The following is a 27,702-nucleotide window of genomic DNA, read 5'->3' on the forward strand; positions in this document are numbered from 1 at the left end:
CTTTATAAGCAGTGTAACCTCAACCTTCTTGTATAGTCCATATTAACAAAATGAAGGGCAAAAGGCATTTTACTTTGAATAAAATGTCTTAGGGGGAGAAACCCCACTCTTTCTCACCTTCTGTCTTTAGTGCTGCCACCTCAAGATCGGTTCATCAACCGTTAAACAACAAAGCACAGCACACACAATGAAAACTTGTGCCTTCCCCAGGTGGCATTGCAGGAGAGGCTTCAAGAGAGATGAATGTGGAATTTGCCTGGAATGTGTAGGCCAAAATCTAGGGAGGGAAAGCAAGCCAGGACATCATAAAGGACGGCAGATGATCAAAGCCTAAATTATGTTTTTCATCAAGTGAGATACTTTTCCTGGGATCCCTTAGACACGGTTGCACATGGGGCACCTCTGTGCATACTGAGTGGGGCTGCTCTCAGCCTGTGATTAGAATGCACCTATTTAATCCTCTGAAGCTGCTGGATTAGGGTATGGGCACTCTGATTTATTTTGTCTGTTTGGGCTGTGTACACACTGTGTAAAGGAATTTGGATCTAATCTTTGCCATCATTATAATTAATTATATGCTATTCTCCAGCATGTAATGGTGGTGATAGAACTCTTACATGGATCTGAGTTTTTCTCACATACTCTGCCGCAAGAATAGATCTGCTGGGAAGATATTTCTTAATTAATTGTTTATTTCATCAAAACACCATGCTGGGCCAAGTTCAGACCTAGTGTTATACTGTTGATTTTAGCTGCCTGGCACCCAATGAAGGATTTAGCCCTGAAGTTTTTCTCCCTTTCATTTACCTTCTAATGTTCTTTTTGACTGTGCTTCAACTGGCAGCTAAATATGCATTTGTCCACGTGGTCAAGTGGTAATCATGAAAGGGAGGCCATCAGACAGCTATGTTAGGCTATTAGTTCTGCTGTGTTATTCTTCTTTGAACAGAGCTTCAGAGAGAAAGAGGGATGGAGGAATAGAAAGAACTCTCGAAGACAAAGAACACCAAGTGGATGAAGAAGCTGAACCCCTTCAAAGAGAGGGGTGAGTTCCTAAGAGTAGGCAGGCCCTGCCCAGTGAGGTTTGTGACTCCTGGTAGCAGTCTGGTATGCAGGTATTCCTATGCCTACAACTGATTTGCATCTGGCTGGGCAACTGTCCCATTTCTCTGTGCCTCCATGAGTTGTGGGCAGGAATACCTGCGGGTGTAGATTAATTGTTCAATGATGTGTGTGGATGTTTATTACTGAGTCTGTGTGGAAACCTATTTGAAGCAGGTTTATATTTGTGCTGCTGTATGAATCAATCACTATAGATAAATTTGTTGGGATTTGGAACACGTGCATGTTCCTGAGAGCATGAGATGGTGTATGAAGTCTGTCACTCAGAGTGTGGGTACCTTGTATTGTGTGTCTGGCTGCAGACATGCACGCCTGGAATTGTCTGGGCCTGTGCAAATGACTGCATGCTCACAGGAGCTTTTATTCATATTTGAGTTTCTGGTAACAAAACACAGCTGTCTGTGAAAGTCTGAGCTTTGACTACCTCCATTTAGGGTGTCCTTTGGAGTGTTTCCAGTCCCTTGTGTGCAGGTGTGCCACAGAGAGTACCTTTGCTGTGTACATGTGATGGACATGTTGTGTTCCATACTCTTGTGACCACACAATGTACTCTCTGCCTGGATGTGTGGAGGAGACTATCCTTACTCTCCATAGCAACCAAACTCTAAATTCCTTTTCCTTCCTCATCCTCTTCCTGTTTTCCGTGGTTCACATACTAACAGCTTGTAGCTACATCTCTTTAGCTAGGGAATCTCTTGCAGCTATAGGGAATTTCTTCCAAGCATTTTCTTTGAAGCATGCAAACCTTTGTGGTAGACTGGCAGAAGAGCATGGTGTACATGTCAGCAGGTGGATTTAGTTAATCTCTGAGTGGACATCTGTGGACACAAGGTACCAGCTCTCAGAGGAGCTGAAATGTGCACCACTGGCCACTTCATGCCTGTGTAGGTGTGAGGCATTTGAATCGAGGTGGTAACCTGGGGCAGCTATTGTCCATCTTCATTAGGGAAGTTGACATAGACATCAGTGGATTTAGGCTAAGACTTCAACAGACTTAGGCTAGATTTTACCCCAGTAGTTGTATCTTTTCTGCCTCTGCTCCAGAGCATGCTGTAAAGACAGGTTTGTTAATGATGAGTCTCACACGACTGTATTCTCCATGCAAATTTTGCATTGGCCAAGGGTGGCAGTACTGGCACTTTTATTATGAAGCTCTAGCTGAGGGAGAACTGCATCTTCCAAGAAAGGGCAGCACAATTACCTGTTTCTACAAAGAAAGCAGAGAGAGGGGAAAAAAAGTAAAGAAAAGAAAGAAAGAAAAAGAAAAGGAAAGACACAGAAGTCTCATTCCTTTATGCTCTGGGTTCTTTGTAGTTTTCTTTGTAAAGGTCATAGTTATCTCAAGGAATGGGAAATTCTCAGAATCCTTTAAACTCTAGTCCTTTTACTTCTTAAAGTGGCCTAATTCCAGAGAGCTTAAGGTCTAACAAGGGATTTGATCCTACCTCTCTCTCTCTCTTTCTCTCTCACAGCAGGTTTGATGGCACTCAGATTGCTCATTTGTATTTTCTTTTGTGAGGCAAAGCGCTTTGGTTTCTCTTCCAGCTGTCATATGTGTGTTCTTTCCTCTGCCTGTCTGGAAGGCAACATTCCTAGGTAACTGGCAGGAGAAATCTTTTCACTTTAATTATAAGAATAGACTTCAGAAAAAGACACTGAGTTAACCTTTGTTTGAACATACCTGAGATGTGAAGGTCTGATGTCTGAGGGTGCTGACCAATGTCTCTTACTGTAGGAGCTGCTGCTGCTCTTCTCCCCATCATAGCCATAGCTTTCTTGGTAGGGCTTTACTGTGCTTCAGCAGGGGCTGATAGTTTCATTCTGCCCATGTGGTTTATGCATTCCTCCAGTAAAATGCACAGCTTCGTAGAACTCACCTTTGCCTTTCCATCGATCGTTTGCGTACATGTAGCTGATGTGTTTGTTTGCCCATGGTCATAGCAAATGTACAGAGATGTTTGAGTTCCTTGGGCCTTTCCTAAATACTGGGGAAGAGACAGAATGAAAAATGCTTTTATGCTTATTTTTACACTGGGTCAGTCCCCAGAGCCATGAGAAGGTTCAACCTGACAAGTGGAGATAACCCCTTAACAAGAACTAGTTTGAGGAGTGGCAGGGTCTGAGGTGGGGAGAACATGAAAAAGCCAAAATTGTGGATGTGCTTAGTTCAAGTCTGACAAAGAGTTATAGCAAAAAATCCAAATGACCAAACCCCCCAAAAACCCAGAGGGAAAAGAGCTAAGAATTATTGTAAATGTCAAAACATCTTGGATTTGATTGAAGTATTTAATTTTTGAAATACTCAAATATTTAATTTTGACATTCTTTTCATAGAAATATCTTTGTTTTGTGAAATGGCATTAACACTAATCTACATTAAAAATAAAAGATTAGGCAGCAGTTTGAATAACTCAGAGAAGAAAAAAACATTGTGTTTGAATTGACCCAGTTTGGGTTTGGCCAAAGATGAAATGGTTGTGGTTTACTTTTATTTTGCTGGAAACCTTTACACAGTTTTCTTTCTTTTTAAATCCAAACTGTTATTTTTTTTCTCACTGAGTTTTTCATTGAGGCACTGCAAAAACCAAGAAAAATTTTTCTTTGGTCCATTTAACCTCTGGCTACTGTAGCTGCTCCTCATTCAAGCAGGAAGAGATGGGCAAACCAGAGTATCCTAAAGGTGTCAGACTTGAGCAATACTAGCTCCCAGGTCCAAATCCCCTTGGCTCATTCCTGATGTATGTATGTCCCTGATGATGTAGGGCCTATTAAGAAAAGACCATATCCTCAAGACATTCTTTCCTTAAGTGACACACTCTCTCCAGTATTTTTATAGGACAGCACTAATTTTTCATAACGAGACACAGTAGGCTACAGCCCTTTAATAGGCTTGTCAAGTCTCATGTATTCAGGATGAAATGAGCTCATTTGGCTTCTGTCTCTCACACCCCTGTTGTGGTGTAGCTGAGATGCAGATGTGCACTGCCCTGCCCCTTTGCTGCTCCAGGAGGACGTGCCCAAATGCTGCCAGGAGGTCTGGTGCTGTCAGGAAACCAAGGAGCACACATGGCTGCTGCGGTTCCGCAAATAACACAGTCTGAGCACTGGCTGCTGCAGGATCCAACATCCCTTGTCCATGTCACCCATTGTCCCTTGCTGTGTCACCTGTTTCGTGCATGTTTGTGAGAGCCCTGTCTCCTGGCTCAGAACATGGATAGGAGGGGATAGCCTCCCAGGGGAGGGTCCTTAGCCTGGGAATTTGCTCTGCTTTTTCCAGTGAGAGAGAGGATCCATTGCCATTCCTTTGTCTTAAGGATGGTCTGTCCAGAAGTGCCTGTTCCCATCACCTCTCTTTCTTGAGGCAAGACCTTTCCAGCACAGCCTGCTGGGGCATCCCCAGCTCAGGATTTACAAGAAGAATTTGAGTGGGGCTTTCCAGCTTACCTCCTCTGATGGGGAGAACTTGATCTTACCAGCAACAAGGGCTCAATGGCAGCTCGTCTGTGAGGCCTCCTTAACCTGAAGACTTGAATCTAACAACTTTCTGGTGGGCACATTACTTGGAGTAAAATTTCAAGGCCAGTGCTGGGAATGGAAGGTTTGCAGGCTCAGGTGTGTCACCGCACCAAGTAGCTGAGGGTGGCAGCTCTGTGGCTGGGAAACTGGCTGCTCCTCTGATGCTGAGAGGCTTTATTGTGACAAAATCCCACAGCTCTTGGAAGGAATAATACTGAACAAAAAGAGATTTCTAGTATGTCACCAACATTCTGCAGACTGCCCTGAGTGTGGCATTCCTCAGCAGAGCCTGTGACACCTACCATTTGTAATTCACAGCAGCAATAATCCTGAGACACTCAAGCTTGTGCAGGCAAGAGGTGGGCAAAGTAAGCTTGTCTTTCCCAGCTCTGCTGGGATTTTTGGTGCATGCCTTTTGGTCACTTCATCTTTGGCAGGAATAGTGAGAGATACTCATCTAACACCATAGTGTATTCTGAGGAAGACGGAAGGGGCTGAGAGAAGATAAAAATGGGTTTGGTTATGGCTTGAGCCTGCTAAGTTGTCCTCTTTTTTGGCTTTCCCTTGTGTGCTGGTAAGCAGTCTTCTGCCACCTATCCCTGCTTTCTTTCACCTTATCCCACGTGCTACCTCTGTGTGTGTGGTGAGGGATATGTGTGCAGTGTTGTCTGTGCTGGTGGTACCCCTGCAGCTGGTCTGGTGTGAATGCCAGTCAAAAAAGTCCCCCTCCAACAGCTGGCACTGCCAAAGAGCTTGCTTGCCTTATTAACAGTCCACTTATCTGGAATCTGCTCGCTGAGCAGAAACTGCTCCATAAATCCTCTTGCAATTTGCATTCCTCATCGCTGTCACTCATTATCACTGACCTCACTTCTTCTGCCGGAGCTGATCAGCCTCCCACCGTCCTGCCTGCGAGACGCTTCTCCATTACCACAAGCTATTAGCAGCGGCAGGGCCTTGGCGAGAGAACGCCCTGCTGCTGAGTCAGGAAACATTCCCAAGCCAGCTCCTGTGTCCCTGCTCCTTCCCCAGGCTCTGCTGCTCTCCCTTGTGTGTTCCAAGGCCAGGCTGCACATCTGCACATCTGCACATCTGCACATCTGCACATCTGCACATCTGCACATGCCGGCGAGCTCAGCGGGGTCACTGCTGGACTCGCACTCCTGCATGCTCCGGTGGGAAATGAGGTGCAGCGGCTCGAAGCGTCTGAAACCACGAGTGCTTGCTGAGCAGCCGTGGGGTTTCTCAAATGGCAGCTCACCCAATTCCACCTTAATATCTGACTCCTCACTCCGTGGGAGCCATGTTTGCTGCTTCCCTCCTCAGGAGCTGAGACGCAAAAACTTACAGACATCTCATAGTCATAAGGTGAGGAAGTGCTTGAGGAGACTGAGGCAGCCGGTGCTCACCCAACTCTGACACAAGTGGTTATTATGCAGGGCTTGTGATGGGTAGGTCAGGGACAAAGAGAGCAAGAATTCATGTCCGTGCTCTCCTTCATGAGTTCCAGGGCAGCTGGAAGTGTGAGGGCTCACACTGCCTCCTACTTCTTTGCAAAGACATGTCAGCAGCAGCTGAGTGTTCAGCTTCCAGGCAGGGGAGGCAAAGTCAGGGACATGCTCCAGTCCTGCTCAGTGCTGCAGTGAAGGGTGAAAAAGGGACTTAGGTTGTACTTTGAACCTGTTACCCTTCTGTATCATGTTGCAAAACATGATGCATGATACAAAACAGCAAAACACCACACCAGATATTTCCCAGAGACTCCAAATACTCATACAATAATCTTGTGGTCGTCCTGTTATGTAGCCATGTAAGACTCTTGTTTTTCAGTTCATCCAGGGTTGAAATCATAGAGATGACTGAGAGAGACACTGGCAGAATAGCTGGAGGTATGCACTGACTTGAGTGCTTCAGTTCAGAGCAAGCTAGAGAAAAAGACCTGGCTGTTTTGTTTAAATCCACATTTTTTAAATCCAATTTTGTTGTGATTCCTGGATTTAGACAAGTTTCAGAAACTGGAACATGATTTTCGGGTGAGTTGTCTGGTCTCTGATTTCCTGTTGAGGTTCAAATGCATTGTGAGCAATATGGAAATAGCTCATATTGCTGCAAGTTGGTGAATGAGCATTCATTCTGAAATGTGAGGAAGGGTTGTATTTTAGTGGGAATGGAGGAAGGGGTGTGGGCAGAGAAAAAGCCTCCTAGTATTCCCTAAGCTCTTTTCCCTTTGGCCCAGGCAAGCAAAGCCTTTCTTTGCAGGGGGAGAAACATGTTTACTTAGTATAGCAGAGGGACTAAGATGCAACCTCATTAAAGTACAGCTCACGTATAGCCAGGGGTTTCATATATAGCTTTTTTTTTTTTTTTAACCTTCTCTGTCTTGATGGAAACAAAAGGAGGAGATGAGGAAAAAAAAAGGAGAAAGAAAAGGAAGGAAGTGAATTGCTTAATGGAGGTGCTCTGCCTGCATATTTAATACCCTAGTTTTATTGAATAGAAGGTGAAAAAGTGCACCTTGTTTGTTGCTTGCCTGTCAACCCATGGCAAGAAGGCATCCTTTCCCCTGGCTGGTGCCTTTTATTAGTCAATGGTTTCCAGAGTGTAATTATACCGTAGATCTGAGATGCATTATACACACAATTACAATTCCCCAGCCGAGCCTGTTATTTATTAACCAGGGAAATATTTGTTCAGTTGTTTTGGAGGGCTAAGGTTTTCTTTTGCTTCTTTCTTTTTTGCCTGACCCCTTTAAACTGTAACACGGATCCTTGGAAAAGGTCTGTGCTTTGTGTCTCAGTGAGGGTAGGGTGAATGTCCCATTCTGTTAGCGCACCATGTCACCTAAAAGCCTTGGCAAGAGAAGCTGCAGTCTGGGACTGAATTTGCAGGGGCAGAGCGAAAGGCACTGAAAGATCTTATGGAAATTTTTCTTTGCTGGGTTCCTGGTTTGCTTTCATGCAAGGGAGGTGACCTCTGGGCTTTGCAGGGCCCCTACTGGGGGGACTGCTTCTGGCTAAAATCCTAGCACAGCTTCGCCAAAATCTGTTCCCTCCTGTGCATCTGTGTAGGTCAAAATCCACTATTTATGTTCAAGTCAGCTTTGCCATAGCAGAAAATGCACCCAAAGCCTGTTTTGACTTCCTGTTCATTGGGACTACTTAAGAGGATCCTTTATTAAACAGAAACTACAGCTTGGCCTAGCACTAGAAAACTGGGTTCTAGGAGTCCTTTAGGGTAAACAGCATCTCCTTCTGGATTTTGTGTGCTACTGTGGCCATTGAGAAAATACAGCTTCTTTAACTTGCATTGGCAAGAACACAAAGGGCAAAGGAGAATGACAAAAAAAGGTAAAGACAGGGTTGCTGGTTTAACCAAGCATTTTAGGACCACAGACCACAACATTACTGGCCACAAGTTGTTTAAATCAAGAGTCCACCTTGCACTGTCTTGTCCTGTCTCTGAAAGCAGCTGGTAGCAGCAGAGTAGGCAAGGATAAAAGCTTTGCAGCCACTTTCCCTTCAGAAATATGTTTCCTGAAATGTAGTGAGCTCTGTTAAAAATGCATCCCATCCATCTATCATCCTAGGTGCTGTCCTGCTGGGATTTTTCCATTTCCACAATATCCTCACTTTAATAAGGTGACCAGAACAGGGCGAGAATCATTTCCTTGTTATTAATTATTACCATGGCTGCTGTACAGCAGTGTGCTCAAGGGTGTAGAGCTATAATCCCCAAGAACCTCCTCCTGAAGGGCATTTTATCTTCCCTAACACTCCTAAACACTGGTCTGCCAGACCTGGCCCCCCAGCTTTCCTCTCAAGCTGTGCTTCAGCCCTTCTCCCCTTGACCCTGCATAACCAGCAGGTCCTCCTGGCGTGTGCCTTATCCCTTCCTCAGACTCTGCCTGTTTGGGAACATCCTTCCAATATAACTACAGAGGTAGATTTAAACTGATGAAAGTTTACAGGTATAAGCTTTGCACAGGGTGCAATTTTTTTTGGCTGTTAGGGGAGCCTATTTCATCAGCTGTTGTTATTTGGGAAAATATTTGCAATACCCCAGCCCTCTGTCCCTAAGACCTCTTTTCTCATGTGGGGATAATGGTGCTCATGCTGGGATTCGTTCTGCTAAACTGTATCTGCATCCCCACTGATGTGACTGCTGGAACTTTCCCTTGAAAGCAAGACCTCAGATGACACTTTGGGCATTTGTTTCAATGTGGGTAGCGAAATGTTCCTGGCAGCTCTGGTGTTCAGTGATTGGCAGCTTTACTGCTACTACAGCCACCCCCTGGTGCCTACCCCACTCTTGTGTTGGGTGTATCTTACTCTGTAACCAAGAAACAGAGACAAGGCCTATTTGGTGTCTGCCCACTGCAGCTGACAGCCCAAAAAACCAACAGAAGCTGCTGGTGAGGGTGGCTTTGGGCTACTGCTGAGTAGGGCAGCAGCTAAAGGCCAGGAAAGTTCTTGTGCCAGCAGCTATGGCAAGCAGACTGACAGGAGCAGGCAGCCAGGGACAGGTGACTTCTGAGACCAGCACAGCTGCTTGCTTATGTGCACCCGAGCCAGGTTCCCACGGCACTTTCTGCTCTTCACCTACAGACATCCCAGCAGAATTTTCTCCTGGCAAGGAAAGAGAGCAGCTAACCTGAAAGAAAGGCTTAGGAGAACCAAAGCAGCTGTTGTTTTGAGATGAGTAAGGAGCTGGGATCCAGTCTTAGTTTGCACTTTCTGCAAGTGGCTCCATCTTTACAAGCCTTTTATGCCTATGAAGCTACGCTGAATTAAGAGCCTAACTTCTTTTTTTCCTAACAAAGACATGGTCCACTTGGGGTTGGAATTTGTTTGTTTCCATTTCCACTGAAGATATGCTTGAAAGGGAAGCAAGAGGAGACCCTGCTACTTGGAAACAGCATCTGTATTTTACTCCCTTTCATTAAGTGAAATGCAATGTCCATAAACTACATTGTGCACAAAGGTGCCTTTCTCACCTTGATGCATAGCAGAGCACGGCGTTGATGACAGCCCTCACATCTATTGGTTTTCTCTGCCAGGCTAAATCCAGTAGCAAAAAATGATAGAAATAACTTTTAAAGGTCTTCGTTTCGAGTCCCAATACCCGCCCAATGTCTGAAAGATTGTAAAGATGAGATACTGGGTGAAAAGTGATGTGTGCACAGCATATGTGATTTAAGATAGTGAAACCCAAAGAAATATAAGAAAAACAGGTCTGAATTTCAATGGGCATCTTTAAATGTCTACTTTCTAACAGTTTCTAAATCTTCAGCTGAAGCCATTATTTAACAAATCCATTTTTCCCTGATGCCAAATTTGAAAATTGAATTCAGTAATTATACATCAGCCAGTGTAAATCTCCAAATATAACCTTATCTATGGAGAAATTCTCATGTCTGTATACTAGAGCCCACAAAACCTTAGGACTGGAATTAAGATTTAGGACTAAAATTAAGACTGCTAGAAAGTACATTCCCCTAGACATAAAGAAGAAGGAAAGAACTGATTAAATTAGTAAATATTTAGGTTTTCATTTTATTTTGTCAGTCTCTGTCACTTTCTGTCTGTCACCTGCAGCAGACACAGCTCATATCTCAGCTGAACACACAAATAGTGCTTGTTCATTTTGGAAATGTTTATTTGTTAGGCATCCATTTGTTTGCATGAGTTATATGGCTTCCATCAATTACACTGTACGTGGTTCATTATGTGCGATCATTTTGCAGTAGCATAAGAGCATGAACTGTATGTGATTCCTAATAGTGGCTGGGGATATGTTGCCACTACTATTCAGAGAAAATAATGGCAGCAGGGAAACCTACACCATTATTGTTTTTGTAATTGTTGGTTTACATGATAACAGTTCGAGTGTAGAAATTACAAAAAGTAATAGGATATTTTAGGGCTGGAGCCTCAGTTTTAGATCAGAGTCTGCATTTTGCAGGCTATAATGCAGAGTTTTCCAAGGATGGGGACTATGGTTTTCATGGAAGACATTTTGCTTTCATTACAAAAATGTTGCTGCTCATTTTCTTTTGGAGTCTTGCTTTTACAATGACTCCCTGAATAGCAATTACAGGAGAGCTGCAAAAGTTTATAATTTTTGATTCAATGCAACCACTTCACTAGTATTAAACTTTCTTATAGAAATGCCACCACATACTGCACATACAACCATTAATTTGGCCATGACCAAATCAGCAACAGTGTTCTTAGACACATATATCTTATGAAAAGGGGAAGGTGATGACTAATTAGCATTAGAAATATGATCAAGGGTTTATATCTTGTAGTGTCTTAGATCAAAGATGATGTGGGCTTGGTGTTCTCAGCCCAGATCCCTATGGGCATGTGTCTGTGTAGGAAGCCACATTAAAATCTGGCATAATTCAATATGATTAGCTGATTCTGTTTAAGCAGAAGCTGGTTTAATAGGCAAGGGTCTCAGAAAAGAGAGAGCAAAGCTTCAAGATAAGAGGCAGAATTTTGAGGGGAATTCAGGACTAGAATAACAAGGAAAAAGTGATGCAAACAGGTGGGGGTGTTAATGGGGACCCCAGCTTTGGGGTACCAGGAGTACTTGTGGCTGCAGGGACACAGGTTTCTCAGAGGTGGTGGGGAGAAGGGAGGCTGCAAATCAGAGGAGAGCTGACTGCACTCTAATTAATAGCATGAGTTTTAAAGAGCGTGAAGTCACCTCAACATCAGCTCATGAGATGTATGGGATTAGTTTGTATAGTAATGAAACAGTAATAACCAGAATTTAATTGTTATGGCTGGTGAACTAGCTGACCCCTCAGCCCAGTGGGCATTTAGATAATTTTCATAACTGCAGTGAGCCTAGCTAGCTCTTTGTGTGGGGAGGAGGAGGAGGAGGATGGGATGGGGGGATTCTGGCAAGAAATATTTAAAGAAAAGCAAGCTAGTAATTGCCATGCTACATTCTCATGTTTCCCCTGACATTCTAAACCAGGGGTGGGGGGGTCTTTGTCAGCCAGCACTGTCTTTGTGCATCAGACCAGCAGTGTCTCCATCTTGGCATCCTGGCTTGTGTCACAATCCAATATCAGATGCCTGAGGAAGTACAAGAATCCCCACTGAAACACAGGTCTGGCTGCCTGAATCTGGACTTTATCTACAGACTGCCTAAAGACACCCACAGACAGGTGAGCAGTCATGTAGCCTCTCCAGCTGCCTCTCCAGAAGGGCAGGACTCGACTGTGGACTTTTTTTTTTGTCTCATCCACCTGTCCTCTACAGACAATTTAGCAATCCTTGGACACCTCATACAATACTACAGTCTGATGTTGATACACTTGAATCCTTTCACAGGTGTTTCCAGGATTCATTACTCTTCTTCCAGGTCCAGAAGAATACCAGGTCCAGAAAAATCCCTAGTCCCTCTTGCCCCCTGTTTAGTTCCTAGCTACTCTTGGACTAATTTAGGTCCTCAAGGCTTTCTAGGATTGGGATGAGTTGGAACAAATATCCCAAGCGTCTTGTCTTCCCAAGCCTTCTCCCTGTTCTCCTTAGTACAGTGTCCCCTTGTGATTCCTGATGCGATGTCACTACACACCCATGAGGGTGGCACTGCTCAGGCACCAATTCCCACCTGTCTGTGTAGTCCTGAAAGACCTGTCCATGGAGATCTCCAAGGTCCCAAGTGATTTCTTCATCTCTGAGACAAAATCTGTTGGAATCAGTAGGAGTGTGCTTATGGACTGACTAAAAGAGGAAGAACGGATCCTAGAGTTCAGGAGTTTTACTTGACTTGAAAGAGCTGGGATCTGACACTGGGGAGGTATTTATTTTTGCTTCAGTCCTTCGTGCGTATGGCATTACCTTGATATGGCTGGTTGAGATCAGCTACAGTAGAAAACTAAGAAAGCTTTTGAATGCTTTTGTGGACAACTAAACTCAGAGCCTCTATCCTGCTTGGGACTGACATTGGAACAATTCCTTCAATTAACTGTTTTGTTTTAAAACATACCTATTGGTTGACTGTTATCATTCTTAGTAGCACTTTCCAGCTTGCCCCACAGAGTTCAGTGATGCTATGTACAGCAAAGTCTTATTCATCGTGGGATTTCTGGAAGCAGCTGAGTGGAACTGGAAGAGCAATTGTAATGACATTTGTCAGAAAGGTGAAGGCTGAAGACCCTAAGTCACTCAAATTCCTTTGAAATTCATACAAGGTCCAGGGTAGTAGGACTGGTCCCTCTGCAAGGGTGCCAAGTTGTGGATGTTGCTACGACAGCACTCAAGTTCCACTCTCACCATTTTAGCTTTTGCCTGCAAACATTTCTTTGTGCATTTGCATATTCATTCAAACACAGAGAAAAGAAATTCACTAATAAATTATTAATATAAGAAACAATAATCCAAATGATTGTAAGATTAGATGGCTCCTGTTGTGGCAGACATCATCTAGCTGTGGCTACAGTGATTCTTTGTTGCTGGCAATACCATTTATGAAGTCTGTGGGATTACTTGTCTGGCTTCAGGGAGCAGAGGGGTGACCCTAGCTTGTTTCTGAATAGGAAGCGACCAGAAAAACTGTCAGGAAACAGCTTCTTGTTGAAGAATGCTGATGTTCCCATCCACTGAAGCCTAGATGGCTCTGTGGGAAGACAGCAGATTCTGTACATTTCTGAAGGAAGTCTCCACTGGAAATGGTCTATAGCATGTGCATTCATAGTGCCTGGGACCTTGGTGTCTTCATTAGGCAGCAGCACAGTTGGCATCCCTTAGGCAGCAGTCAGGGACTTAAACCACAAGAGATCTGCAGGGAAGAATGAAAAGATTTGTGGGTGTCCCATGCTGTGCAGGGGGCTGGCTGGCTGAGAGGGAACTGCTGTTTGAAGGGATTTATTTGACAGGGGACCAGGCAGCCAGAACTCCTGTTGTGCCGGAGAAGGCGGTGGGGAGCTGCAGAGATGACAAAAGACACTGAACCTTCTGTACAGAGTGTGCTGAGGGCCACAGGCTGCCACAAGTGTAAACTGCCACTTCTGAACACATCTTCCAGGCTGGACTTTTTATTGCCTCACCATCATCTGTACAGAGGAAGAGAAAAGGCCCATGTTTCTTGTTGGAGAGTGATTGCTACAGCATCTTTTGATTGAGCGTTGCATTATGTTGCATTGAGAACATTATTATGCATGAAAAGGCATCCTAGAAAGCTTCAAAGAAGGGTGGAAAAAAAACTTCAGGTTTTAATACTAATTAGAGGAGCCTGTCTCCCAGGTGTGAGGTGTTTATCTGTGGAAAGCAGGAGATAGTATAGCAAAGAAGAAATGTACACTGGAGAATAGAAGTTCCAATAAATGGTTGAATGGATTAAAAAAAAAAAAAAAATGAGGAAGAAGAAAGAAGACCAACAACAGAAAGGCAGATAATAAAATAAGATGTTTGCACTGAATATGAAGGGTTTGCAAAACAGCTCAGAGTTTATTTCCAAACCTGCAAGAAAACAACCCAGAAAATACAGCAATGTATCTCAATAAGGAGAAGGTTCTTTTTATTTCTTCCTCCTATTAGCAATGTTTGTCAACTCAATTTCTTTTTCACACCAAAAAAGCACTTGTGTCATGAAAGCTCAGAGTTGGCTTCAAACCAGGCTGTTTCTGGAGCTGGTGCATTACCTTAAGCAAGCACTGACCTTAGTCATGCTGACTATTTTGGCTGAGAGGTTTCCTGGAGGATGTGGGGCTCGCCTGTCTCAGCAGCTTCAGCTAGCAGTACCCAACAGAAGTGGGTGCTGTGGTGCCAGTCTGTCCTGCCACACCTTGGTGTTTGCTGCCACCCCTCCTGTGGCAGTGTCAGGAGCATTGCCCTGGCTTCAACACCACCCCCACTCCAACTTCTCCTTTTGGCCCACATGGCTGGACTCACCCTTCCTCTGACCTCAGGTGAAGTTTAGTGAGGGGAAGGGAGAAGGAGGACCTGAGATGAGAGAGGCTATGTTTCTGTGTGGTGCCTTTACTGGTTTGTGTTCTCAGGTGTGCAATACACACAAGGCCAAGTGGCTGCAGGGTCTGACAGGTTGTTCTATACACGTACCTTACAGTTTTCCTGCTGCTTCCACCCTGCTCTCTTGTGAGTTGAGGAATCATTGCAGGTGTGGAAAGCTTGAGAGAACGGATGTGCTTTCATAGCCGAGTGAGTGACAGCTGGCCAGCTTTAATTGCCCTTTGGTGTGCTCCTAGAAGGTAGTTTAAGCAAAGAGATTTTTTTTTTCCTGTCTCTGTGGACATGAAATATGGACATCTTTGGTTCTGTGGTTCAGCTGATGAACAGTAACTGGTTAAGCATCAGAAACTCGATCACTTGTGATTGCCTACCCATAACCTCTGCTAGTGACAAGATCTCATGAGGGAGCAAAAGGGAGTGAAATGCAGGGATTTGACTTTCTGCCATAAGCTTTGTGCTAGTCCTTTCACTCAAGAAATCTTTCCTCTCTGAACACCACTTCAGAGAAGAATTTAACAGAGAAAAAAAAACAGCAAGTTTTTTCAGTGTTTTTTTCCTTGTGGAGCATTCCCTTAGATGACTACAGAGAGATTCATTCAAACGGAACATTAAAGTTAAACGAGGTGATACAAGGCTATATTTAAAAATAACAGAAAGTGTTTCAAGTTCTCCTTTGATAGGAGTTGGGCAGCTATATAACTCTACCAGCTCGCCACCCTAATGACAATCCCCAACAAGAATCACAGCCTGATAACGTGCACTAAGACAGAAGATGGGAGCTGTATTCACAGGCATAAGGAACTGCAGGAGATAGCTGTTGTACAAAGATGCTTATTCAGAGCAGCTAGAAACCCCCCCATCTTTCCTTGAACCTTGCATAACTAGATGCATAGAATAAATATCTACAGCGTAGGATAGAAATTAACATTAAAGATGTAATACCATTATAGAGTTACTGATAAACCCTCACCTTTCATACTTAGCTAATTTCTCATCAGCTTATATTTTTATAGGAAAAAAAAGAGAATATAGCAGAACTTGCAGATAGGCAGTGAAAATGGTCTGGAGGCTTGGAAGGATTTTTCAGATAAGGAAAAACTGAAAACGATGAAGGAAGATATTGTTTGGAGAAGAGATGAATAAGAAAGAGTATGTCAGAAGTTTATAAATTATAATATTTAAAAAGGTTCTCAGTACTGGTACAAAAGGGTATCCTTTGAATCAAAAAGCAATGCAGATCTGTGTTGAGAGTTTTTTTTATTGTACCCTATTAAACTGTGGAACTCCCTGCTGCAGGGTGTCACCCACTGAGCTCATGGCCTTAGTGGAAAAAAAAAAAGAAAGAAAAAAAGAAAGCTATTTTTGTGGACAGTGAGAACATTCACAGTTACATTAGAGAAAATAAAAAATTTATAAGAAATATCAGCCCTTGAGATTCAGGGCATAAATCCAACCACTAACTGCCTGGGGTTATAAAGAAACTTCCCCAGTGGACATATTAGTTAGTTATTTCCCATTTTAAGTGTTTTACATCTATCCTTAATGCTAGCCGCTGCCTAAGAGAAGGTGTTACAAGACTTGGACACTTGGTTTGATTTGCTATGAAGGTTGCAATATCCTTGAAAAACATGGCAGCTCTCCCTTTCCCTTCCTCACCATCTCCAGCTGTGCCTCTGAACCACCGTACCTTGGCCTGCACGCCTCCACCAGACAGCTGACAAAAGGACAAGAGGGTTTCTCCTCTGCTTTGGGGGTACTCTGATGTGTGGTAACCCCAGGCTGTCCTGATGTGGACATGAGAGACCAGCACAGCTGGATAGCAGGCTCCCCACTGCCTGGCTGCAGTAGGCTGGTACCAAACCACCCTGGCAGAGACCTGGCTGACACAGCACTGCTGCTGCATGGGCTGTCCCACCCTTCTGACCCCACAGAGAACATTCAGCTCCCTGTCTGCGGCTCCTCTGCTGAATCTGGCTTTGATTGTCTTCTCCATGCAGCACCGGGACTTCTCTGGTCCTCAGCAGTTTGCAAGCACTCAGCAAGCAAGCAGGAGATGCAGGCCAGAGAGGCAAAGCAAGGCTTGTCTTGCTTTCCCTTCTCCCTGCATGATTAAATTTGTTCTTTGTGTAATCTCCTCTGCCGGGTGATTTGAGATAATCAGTGTGACTTTTCTGCTATTGTTCATCTATCCAGATCTTTCTCATTTTCTTTTGCAAACGGTGCCCCTTCTCATTTGTCTCATTTCTCTTCCTGTGATACCTCAAATGGAGAAAGCTCTGTTGCTCCAAGGCAGAGGAGTGCAAACTGGTTATAACCACTCTGTCAACGTTCATGACCCTGCGCTGGAGAAGCTGAGCTGCTGTCAGCAATTAAAGCTCCTTAGAAGTTACCTGATTAATCACTTCAGGGAAGTAATTGCCACTTCTCACTTGGAGAAGAAGGTGCTATGTTGTCTCTGACCTCAGGGACTCAGGTATACTGAGAATCACAGAATAATCTGAATTGGAACAGACCCACAGGGATCATCGAGCTCAACTCTTAAGTGGCTGGTGAAATCCTCATTGTGTGTCTTTTGCAATGGGTCAGTTGCAGCTGCTCTGGGAAACATTCTCACTTCTTGGCCATCTCCTCCCATGGATTCGGAAACCAACATGTGCCAGCTGCATTGCTGCACAGGACACTGAACTGCCATCCATGTGGCCTCAGCAGCTGAAGTGATGAGCCTAGGAGGAGAAGTGGTAAATAAAGTACACTGTTCCATCCTGTATGTACAAACACTGGAAGAGGAAAAAGGGGAGAGATCATTGTGAGGTAGGAAATAGGAAATTATCTTTTTCCTACAGGTGAATTTGGTTACATCCCTTTAATTGCCTGATTTTACAGTCTCATGAGAGGACTGTTTTCCTACATACATATACTCATGCACATACCCTCCCCCAGAAGGACTGATCAAAGGGGGATGCATTTAAACAGAAAAAAAAGGAGGCTTAGGCCAGAAATTAGGAGGAAGTTCTTTACTGTGAGAGTGGTGAGCAGTGGAACAGGTTGGTCAGTGAGGTTGTGGATGCCCCTTCCCTGGAAGTGTTGGAGGACAGATTGGATGGGACTCTGAGCAACCTGGTGAAGTAGAAGTCAGGGGTTAGCAACTGGATGATCTTTAATGTTTCTTCTGATCCAAACCATTCTATGATTCTGTGATTCTACAGGAAGCTGGTGGGTTACTCTGGTGAGTGAATTTACTCTTCAGATCTCTTTGATGAGAAACTCTTAGTTCTTGACTAACTTCTTTGCTATCACAGTATGATACTGGTCATAGCTGGGAAGGGCTGGAGGGATGCACTAGCCCACTAGCCTCCACCACAGTCATCAGATTCTTCTTTGGTCTTCCTATATAATGTTCAGGGTGGGGGTAAAAAAAGAAGTGGGAGATGTTTTTATGTTTTTCAGCAATGCATTGATTCCCTGGTTCCCCTTTCAGTTTGGCCTGGTCTCTTGGCTTTGCACATTCATTTATGCATTCAGTTCATTCTTCTCACTGAAACCTTCCTGACCTTGAACATAACCCAGCGTGTTAAGACTCACTCAGATAAACTCCTAGACCTAGGCTGAATACCTAAGCAATTTGGCAAACTGAGACTGGCACCTAGATTCCCCCACAGCTTTTATCCTGCATGACCAAGAGCAGCCAGAGTGGAACAATCATCATCTGTCTCTGTGTGGGCAGCTGGGCACCTTCCACTATTCCTGACTGCATCCTCACAGGAAAGGACCTAGGTAGGCCTTGTCTTCCTGCCTTTTCTTGTTTTCTCAGTCAAACCAGAACATTATGCAAATGTTACCTTCCTGCTTCTTCTGAAGTTTATTGGCATTATTGCTCTCTCTTATGATTAAGGAAATAAAGATTTAGAACAAGGTGTATTGATGATGCCCAAGTCATTCACAAAAACAGTGCCAGGTCTGAAAATAAATCCCAGCTCTCTAGCTTCTCTGCATAGTGTTTTGGTGCAAAACTGGGTTTGCCTTAGAATTTCTCATTACCAGCCCTGCTGTACTTGGATGTATGAACTTAAGTTCTTTATTTAGCCCCTTACATGCTATTTGACCTCTTTCATTGTGGTTTTCTTTTGGCATCACTGTGGTGGAAGATACTGCTAAATGACATCCCTTTGAATTGAACTAGCCATTGCACTCCAAATCTTTCAGGGTTTCCTTAGACTGGGTTTTGTTTTCAAAGTTCTTAAACAGGGCTGGGGATGTTTTCTGAAGGTGTGAATCCTTTTGTAAGACAGCTTTTCTCAGAGTCAGGCTTACATGATAAATTAGAATGAACCTGAGCTCTTCAGTTTGGTTTTGTTTTTGATGGATCCCCCATAAAAAAGGTGCCTGGATGATGGGGCTATTATTCATTATACTGCAGAGGCAGGAGCATGGTGTGATGCTATGATCTGAATGGGAACTTTGTCTTAGGCTGCTCCCAGTCTCAGTTCTGCCCTAGCCATTACCAGGAAAACCTAGTACTGAGCCTCAGCCCCCTCCCTGTCCCACACTTTACTTTTCTCATAGCGCAGAAGAGTTCACCTCGGTACAAAGAAGGAAGCCTGAACACAATGCAAAGGAGCATTCCAAGCTTCCAAGCAGGGCAGAAGAAATCAGCTTTGGCAGAATGCCTTTGCTTGGCACTGGGCAAAACAAGCATATGGAAAAGGGAAGTGATTGAGGAATGCTCTGTCCGGGAAGATTGGTATATAGTGTGGAGTCCTGCAAGATGGGCTTTTAGACAGTTCACTGCTGTTAGAGAAGCCCTGTGAAAACCTGAGTGCTCCCACACTTCTGAATTTTTGTCTGGGCAGCATTTATCAAGAGGACACACAGGGAACATCTTCTTTTCCAATCTTTCTTTCCACTCCCTTTTTCTTGCTGTTTTACACTCAGCTGAGCAGAATCTGCAGTGGATAGCAAATTTAGCTGCTTTGCTTTGTTTTCCCTCCCTACCCCTGGTTCCTGTGTTCTCCAGCTCTGTGTGCTCAGCAGCAGTTGTTTTACACAGTGGGTTTGCACTGACTGACCTGCAGCCTCTGTTTATGCGTGTTTTGGTGTGGGAGGTACTGCAAACCCTCTGCTGTGAGTAGTCAATAGTCAAGATTCGATATTCGGGTGGTGTGATTGGTCAATGAGGTGACAGAGCCATGCCTTTGTTCCCTGATTAGATGACTGAACCTTTGTTAATTACTTCTGCCAGAAATGAAGTCTGTTGTGTGATTAAGTGGTTCTAAGCTACAGGCTTGAGATTTACTCCCTGTGAACTCTTGTTCCAATGGGACTTTGCACGTGTGAGGGCTGTCTAAAGCATGTATAAACAGAGTATAAAAATGGCCAGAGTCATATTCTATTTCTAATCTATTAAAAATGGTTGACCTGCATGTCTTTGCTGTGCATTTGGCTCTAGTAACGAGAGCCTGCCCTTGCAGAACACAAACCCTCTTTTGGCACAGGTCCTCCCAGGATATCTGCAGTCCCAAAGCCACATCACACACCACAGCATGGAACATGGAACAGACTGGCTAAAATCCCTGTACCAGCGCAATAGCAGCACATAATCTTGCACTGACAAGCATATGGAGTGAGCTGAGAAGAAAACAGCATCCTGACTCTGAGGCCATGTGCCCTGCTGCATCAGCTCCTGCTACAATTTTGATCTGGGTCGGGTGTGGTTAAAAATGCACCTGTTGATTGAATAAGTAAACCAGAAGCTACAGAGGGACGATTTTTCAAGGCTTTATGCCACATAGTGAAGGACAGATGGTGTCTTACACCAAATAAAGTCCTTTGGAGCAAAGTTAAATCATCAAAATATTCTGGTAAAATTTTCAGCCAGCTGAATGAATTAATACCGGGTTGTCTCTTTGTGTCACATAGCCACAACATCTTCAACCCATTGGTAAAATAATGGGTGCTATGTGTTATTAACTGTGTGCCCAGAGCCCCAGTATCATAGCAGAGAGTAACTGGGAACTTAATTATTTGGGTAAGATTTAATTATCAGTCATGTCAGTTGCATCTACTTTCTTTACTATGTGAGAAAGCACAGATACACTGTTCTCCCTAAGCAAAAAATACTACAAATCCCACTGTTACTCTAGGCCTGATGGAACAAGAAGCAATGATTTCAGCATTTCCTTTGGCTTTTGTGAATGTAATTCTCACCCCAGTGTATCAGAATATACCTCTGGGAAAAAGACGCTTTCATCCAGACTGTGGAAAACCTGAGCGATGGGTGTTTATAAATTCCTTGGAAATGCAGGCAGAAAGAAAGCTACTTTTTATTTAGATCCCCTGCTCAACCTTTTTACTGATCTAATGGAAAAAGGCCAGAGTTAAGATTCAGAGCAACCATATGTACAAGAACTGCCTTAATTTAAATGTCCTGTTGAATACAATATGATCTTAAAATGATGCATGATGGAAATTCTTCTCAGACTGGTGCAGTGCATTAGCATTAGTCATTGCAGTAGGACTGGGTGGAGCACTTATGAAGTCGTCACTGTGATGGATGCGTGGCACGCATTAAGATGAAAATCATTGCAATGGACCAAGCAGAAATCACAAGAATTAAAGTTTCTGTGGTAGATTCTGTGAAACACATCATAATTTGAGTGACTGTGAGTCATAAAAGACATAAGGGCCTGAATGTCCCTCATCCTGAATGGGTACTTTCTAAAGGATGAATGACATGCCTGTTATATCAATTACTTGCAGTGCTGTGGAAAGCCTCATGGATAGAATAACTCATGAGTCAGGATTCCTTGGTTCTGCTGTCAGCTCTGCTGCTGACTCATTTTGTACCCTTGAGTGATAAACTTCCCTCTCTCTTCCCCATCATGTGCATGACAGTGTGTTTACCCTTCCTTATAAAGTACTGAAACGTCTTTCTGCCACAACTCTCATGTATGTCTAATATTATGCATTGGAAATGGTCCCAGTGCCCTTCTGAATGAGTCTTTGGAGGGTGGAAGCTGTAGAATATGCAGATGAAAAGTGCTAAATACAGTCACATACCATCAGATTTGTGTGATTCTTATTTTTGCTGTTTGATGATGTTTCTCGTTTTCTGCAATTGTTTATTTTTTTTTATTTTTTTTTTTTTGAGAAGTCCATGTGAGACTGACCAGACATTAAGGAACTCTTTCTGTTCCTTTCTGATGAACTCTAGATTGGGTCTTAAAGATGAAAGCTCCATTTCATGACTCTATCCACCTATCCACAGTATGTTCCCTAGCTAGTTAAAATTAAACTTAGCTATCAAAATGCTAAACTTGATAGCTCATTTATCTTTCTGTCTCCCAGCTCTACATTACAATACAGCAGTGATTGATCTTGCGTCTTCAAGGTACTATATAGTATAAAAACTAAGAGAAGATTAATTAAAAGCCGTCGCATCCAGACAGGTTTTTAAATAAGTTTTAGATTTAGACAATATATCAGCTGAAGCAAAAAGAATCCGAGACCATAAGCCTGTAACTTCAAGTAAGTTTTGCTTTCCTTCGGGACACAGAAAACCCCATTTCACCACAGACTAGCATCAAAGTCTGATTTGGTAAGGCAGGCCTGTGGCAGGAGGCAGGGAGCTGTCACATTCGTGGGCTCTCCAGCAGTGGTGAACGTGATGTCCTTGAGGACTTCTGCAGGCTCAGGGGAGAATGTCAGGCTCATGGCTGGATGGAGAGTTGGATATGGTACCAAGGCAATTTTTTAAAGTGGCCTCCAGATCCTCCAGGCATGGAGAAACTTGTCTGGGCAGCATGTCTAAATGACTTAAACTGAGCCCAAAATCAGAGACAGCTGCATTTGAGCTGTCAGTGTCTGACTGTGGGAGCTGCAGAACAACACTAAACAATCCAGTTTTATGGCATTTCTGGCTAAAGAAGGACACATGATTGCTGGTCAGAGTCAGCTTTCTGGCACCACTGTTCATCCAAACGATTGTTAAGCTATGCAGGATCCTCAGAAGCCCTCAGTACTTGCAGTTCTTGTGCACTGAACTTAGGGAGTATCCAAAAACCTGGTCTTTCCCTGCCAGGAACTATCAGGGGCTGAATCCTTTGGAAAGACCCTTAGAGTGGATGCTGAACTCCTGAATATCTGGCCTGTAGATCACTGAGTATTTAATGACCAGTTTGCTCTTGCCCACCTTTAGTCTGTGTCAGCAAACTCATCTTGAGAAAGACAAAATGGTGAGGGGCTCTTACATTTTCATGAGTTTGTTTAAAGGGAGACATTTAATCCACCTGACAGCTAAAATATGTTAGTGGGATGTGGGATGTCTGCCATGAGAGTGTTCAAGAGCTCCCCATTTTGCTTGTACAGTGGCAGAATGCCTTGATCACATCCAGCTGATTCAGGGATTTTTGCCTTGGGGGAGGGCAAGGGAGGAGAAAACAAAATGAATGGCAGTGATTCCATTTTACAGGGGGGCAACAAAAATCCCTGCAGCACAAGTTTGGTCCAGCCATGTCCCCTGTTACACACTGGTGTAATTACTGGCAGAGCAGGGTTCTTTGTCTCTAATTTACAGCATTCTGTCCATTATGAGGAGTTAAAATGTATATATATTTTTTTTTTGTCTCTTTCTCTCCCATCCTTTGTTTTCCTTCCACTTCAGTTAATTTCAATAAGTAGACAATTTCTGTGCTGTTTGGTCTACTCCCTAAAAGTGCCAATTAACTTTCTATGAAGTAAGAGAACTCTTTTGAATTTGCATTAGTTACATGTTTGTGTCTTTAAATGCTAGTTGTCAGGATGCATCATGCTCTGAGATTTTTTCCCCTGTGTTTTGTAAACAGGATATGTTTTACTTTCACTGCTGAAAAGCAATTTGAGTCAGGACGGATACCGAAGACACGTCTCCTTTCACTCTTTCAGAATTTGATTGTGTGTGTTTTTTACCAATCCCAAATTCATTTAATTTCCCTTAACTGAGCTGATTGCACCATGTACTTCCTCTTGAAGAAAATTCTGCTACTGGGAAGATGGCAGTCAAAGAGCTAATCGCTGGGGATATGGCAAACTTCTCATGCCTCATATCAAGATGTTGCATGCATCAGATGTGCACACATTTTAATTCAGATGTTTCCCAGTCCATACTCCCCTTAGGAAAGAGAAAAGCAGAGAGGCTGGTGAGAAAGAGAAAAACACCTGCTGAAAAAAAAATGAGGTGAAAAGGCAGTTTGGAATAAGCTAGAATGAATGTGAAATATGGGACAGAAATGGGAAGAGCGTAAATAAAAAGGAAAAATCGACAATGCATCAACAGACTCTAGGCAATATATCTACAGAAGGTTGAGGACCTATGGCAACCTAAGCATAAGAAAAGGCTTTATTAGTGCCCATGGATATGCTTCTTGTCCTCCTATAATATGAGGAGTGAGGGTCTCAGTCTGAGAAAGATCTGAGTGTCTCCTGACTTCTATGCTGAGTTTCCTTTGGGATTTAGCACTTGGGTAATTCTCTCAGTCTGGATCTGTCTGCACTTGGTGTGGTTTGGTCTTTGGTATGGCTGATTTTCTATCCAGTATAGTCTTCTGGAGAGTTTGGAGGCTGTTGGTGTTGGAGGAGCAGAAACACAGTAGAAGGACGTGAGGCTGAAGTACACATTCTCTGGAGCCATCCATACTGGCCACTTGTTGCAGGCTTTGCAGTCGCTGTAGCAGCTTTGTCAGTGGTTTAGGCCAAGCCATTCACTCTTCTGTGCCTGTCTGCTTCTTCTTGCTCTAGGAGATTTAAAAAACTTGTTGCTGTATGGTAGTCTGCCCCAACACATATGAGGTGCATTTCTAGCCTTCATTCTGCTTGCCAGTTTTCTTCCCTTATACCTTGTCTTTTTCACTTCTTCTTTCTGCCTTTTCTCTTTCTTCTGCACTTCATTAAGGTGTTAACACAAGTCTTCCTACTAAAGCCTTGCTTGTTCCCTCCAATGACTTTAGTCCTCCTGCTAAAAAGGAGTGAAAAACATGGGACCTCAAAGAGGGTGGGAATCTGGAGGAATGGCTACAGGTAAGAGATAGACCTGCAGTAAAAGATCTCATAAAATCATAGACTCATAGAATCATCATAGAATAACAGAATCATCATAGAATCATAGAATATGCTGAGTTGGAAGGGGCCCATATGGGTCATTGAGTCCAGCTCCTGGACCTACACAGGACTTGCCAAGAGTCACACCATGTACTTGAGGATGCTTCTTGAACTCTGTCAAGGCTTGGTGCTGAGACCACTTCTGTGGGGAGCCTGTTCCAATGCTCAACCACACTCTAGGTGAAAAACCTCTTCCTGGTATCCAATCTAAACCTGCTCTGAGTCAGCTTTATGCTGTCACTAGTCCCAAGAATGAAGAGGTCTCTACCTGCCCCCTCTGTGTCCCCTGGTGAGGATGTTGAAGACAATGAGGTCTGCTCTGTGCTACCCCTAAGACCTTGGGAATGGAAAGAACCTGCCTCCTCACTGGTTCATTTATTCCATTCACCATCATCAAGGTTAAACATTCTACTCTAACCTATACCAATTCCTTTCAAGCTGCTCTGTGTAGATTTGTGTTGCTGAATGTTGTAGACACAGCTATGGCATTAATCTCTCATTTGTGTAAAATCCTGAGTGTGAAAGTGATTTGTCTCCTCTGAAAATCATGAACAGAGAGAACTGAGCGGTATTGCAAGCAGACATGTGCTCTTTATGTAGTATTTCAGTTTCTGACAAAACTCAAAATGCAGTAGAAACCAGTGAGCTTTCACTTGGGACTGCCACGTTGGGCAGAAAGGAGGCAGAGATGAAATACCTTCAGCAAGGCCGGATCTCATCTCCCATGGCAAGAGCTGCTTGTGGAACACAGTTCATCTGGGCCATCATCCAGACTACACCTGCTCCTAATGACATGCAGCAAAATACTGAAACAACTGCCTCTTATGGTCAAATGCTTCCGAAACAGAAATTGGATTTGGCAGTGCCAGCCTGGCTTTTTTATGTCTGCCAGTGGTTCAGACAAGAGCAACAAGAGCTGTCAATGTCACTGATATGAGACTCAAACACAGAGAGATTCCCAAAGAGCAAAGGTAGTAAAGAAAGATAGCACATTTTACTTGATGATCAAACTTACACCTTAATACCAGGCTGTGATTAAATTCTGTACACAGCTGAACACTAGACAAGTATTGTGAAAAATATGTAATTTCCAGGGAAGTGTGTGTACAGCCTCCAACATACTTTTGTGAAATATACACAAGATATCTACATAATAATAATAATAAAAAAATTTTGGATTTTCAAAGTCATTGGAAAGTTATGCACACGTGCAAACACATGCACACAGAAGAACAGCAAGTATCACAGGTGGAGGGATGAATAGAAGAAGCACTTTGCCTGCTCAGCTATGCCAGGTTCTCATCACAGGCAGCAATTTTAGTTTGAGAGCATCTGATAATTCTTGTTTCCACATAAAACTTTTCCACACTACCGTATTTGGTTCTGGCTGGAAGCAAGGAGAAGAATGGAAAAGGTGAAAGACATTTTCCACTCCCAGACTTCCAAAGCTTACTAAAATTATTTCAGGTGGAGGAGTCTTTGACAAAGGTTTTAATCTTGTTTAATATGAGAATTTCATTGTGGTTCTAAAATCAGTTTAATTTGGCCTTATGTCACTTCTGACATGTTAAAAGACAAGCTGTACATTTCAAGCTGGGACAGCTCTCTGCAAAATCTAGATTAAGTTATAAACTTCCTCAGGGTACTTATGTCTTAAGGCAGGTACCTCTGATAGCCTTGATGGATTGTATCAACATCTCCTGCTCATAAGCAGGAGTGTGGGAGAAGTGCCACCAGCAGGGAAGAAACTGGGCAATGAAGGAGACCAACACATGGCCATCAGTCATGGTGGCCACCGAAACTCATATAGCCTCGGACTGGTTCCAAATTGCTCTCAGTCTGCTGTAAGTCCAGAACCAGACCTGGGTCCAAGTTTGGGTGCGTTGGTGGGGGACACGTTATTCTGGGTAGAATGTTTTTGGAGTGCACTGTTGCCCTAAACATTGTCTTCTTGTAGGAGACATCCAGTGAAGGTGCTGTTGAGCAGATATTACAGTGATGTCGAAGCTGCATTTGCAAATTTACTTTCCCTGCTGCCTTCCACTCATCTGGACTCACAGATCAGCGCGTCTGCCTCCAGAGTTCTTGGAAATGGACCTGACCACATGCATTTTTTTCTTTCCTGACCAAGAAAAGAAAACCCAAAACTACACACCCCCACCCAGCATGCAAAGATGATGGTGTGCGAGAATGGCTGCCGGAAAAAAAGCCACAGTCACAGGAAATTACCTTAATAGAGTGAAAATTAAGAAACGACCGACAACGTAGTCTGTCTCCAGGATACAAGCAGTATTTTCACGCCTTGCCAATTATTCTGTTTGCATCAATTTTGGTTTATTTTTATTAAGTTTCATGTTTCTTTTTTATTTTAAGAGGTGGTATAATGAAAAGAAAAAAAGGATGAAAGCTCAGAAAATATTTAATTTTTGTTTTAATAAGGAAATAATTATACTTTTAATTCCATGAACAGGAAAGGAACCAACCAGTTGGGTTTTTCCGTATTTTTCATGTTATTTTATGCCTGTAAAAAGGTTGAGAACTCTATTTAAGTGGATTATCTTGCCACTGAAAGGAAAGTGGGAAATGAGTTAGAGAGGTAGGGTTAATTTCTTTCATGACTATCTAAATGTGTGCATACATATATTTGCTGTGTGCTATTTGAGAAATGCACTTATTTAGCTTTGCAAGGTCACCTCAACCTTAAGAATTAATGGAATGGACCATTAGCTACAAGAGGATATAGAAGCAAATTCCCCAACAAATTCTGCACGGATAATGCAAGCCTGTTCCTCACTGCCTACCAGGGCCCCATTTATAGCTTGGAAAGGGATGCAGGGGAGGACTTGTCTCACTTAGGGATGGGTATCTATGTCCTAGATTTACCCCTGCTAGGCATCTGCATGCCATTATTGTTAATGGATACTGAGGAGAGTGCCTCAGCAGA

At 43.4% G+C, this 27,702-nt stretch overlaps 2 long non-coding RNA genes across 2 annotated transcripts; one reads left to right on the forward strand and one right to left on the reverse strand.

Moving 5' to 3' along the window:
* Window positions 1-380: 380 nt before the first annotated feature.
* On the forward strand, window positions 381-27,057 carry LOC147654337 (uncharacterized). The gene is made up of 3 exons (XR_015284974.1): window positions 381-480; window positions 950-1,045; window positions 26,716-27,057. It is a non-coding gene; the product is annotated as an uncharacterized LOC147654337 (long non-coding RNA).
* LOC111939181 (uncharacterized) lies at window positions 1,727-5,650 on the reverse strand. The gene is made up of 3 exons (XR_002869187.2): window positions 4,567-5,650; window positions 2,804-3,107; window positions 1,727-2,698 (listed from the first exon to the last, which is right to left on the reverse strand). It is a non-coding gene; the product is annotated as an uncharacterized LOC111939181 (long non-coding RNA).
* Window positions 27,058-27,702: the final 645 nt, after the last annotated feature.

This window comes from Cyanistes caeruleus, chromosome 3 (genome assembly GCF_971803275.1).
Source record: "Cyanistes caeruleus chromosome 3, bCyaCae1.hap1.1, whole genome shotgun sequence".
Classification (NCBI taxonomy): domain Eukaryota; kingdom Metazoa; phylum Chordata; class Aves; order Passeriformes; family Paridae; genus Cyanistes; species Cyanistes caeruleus.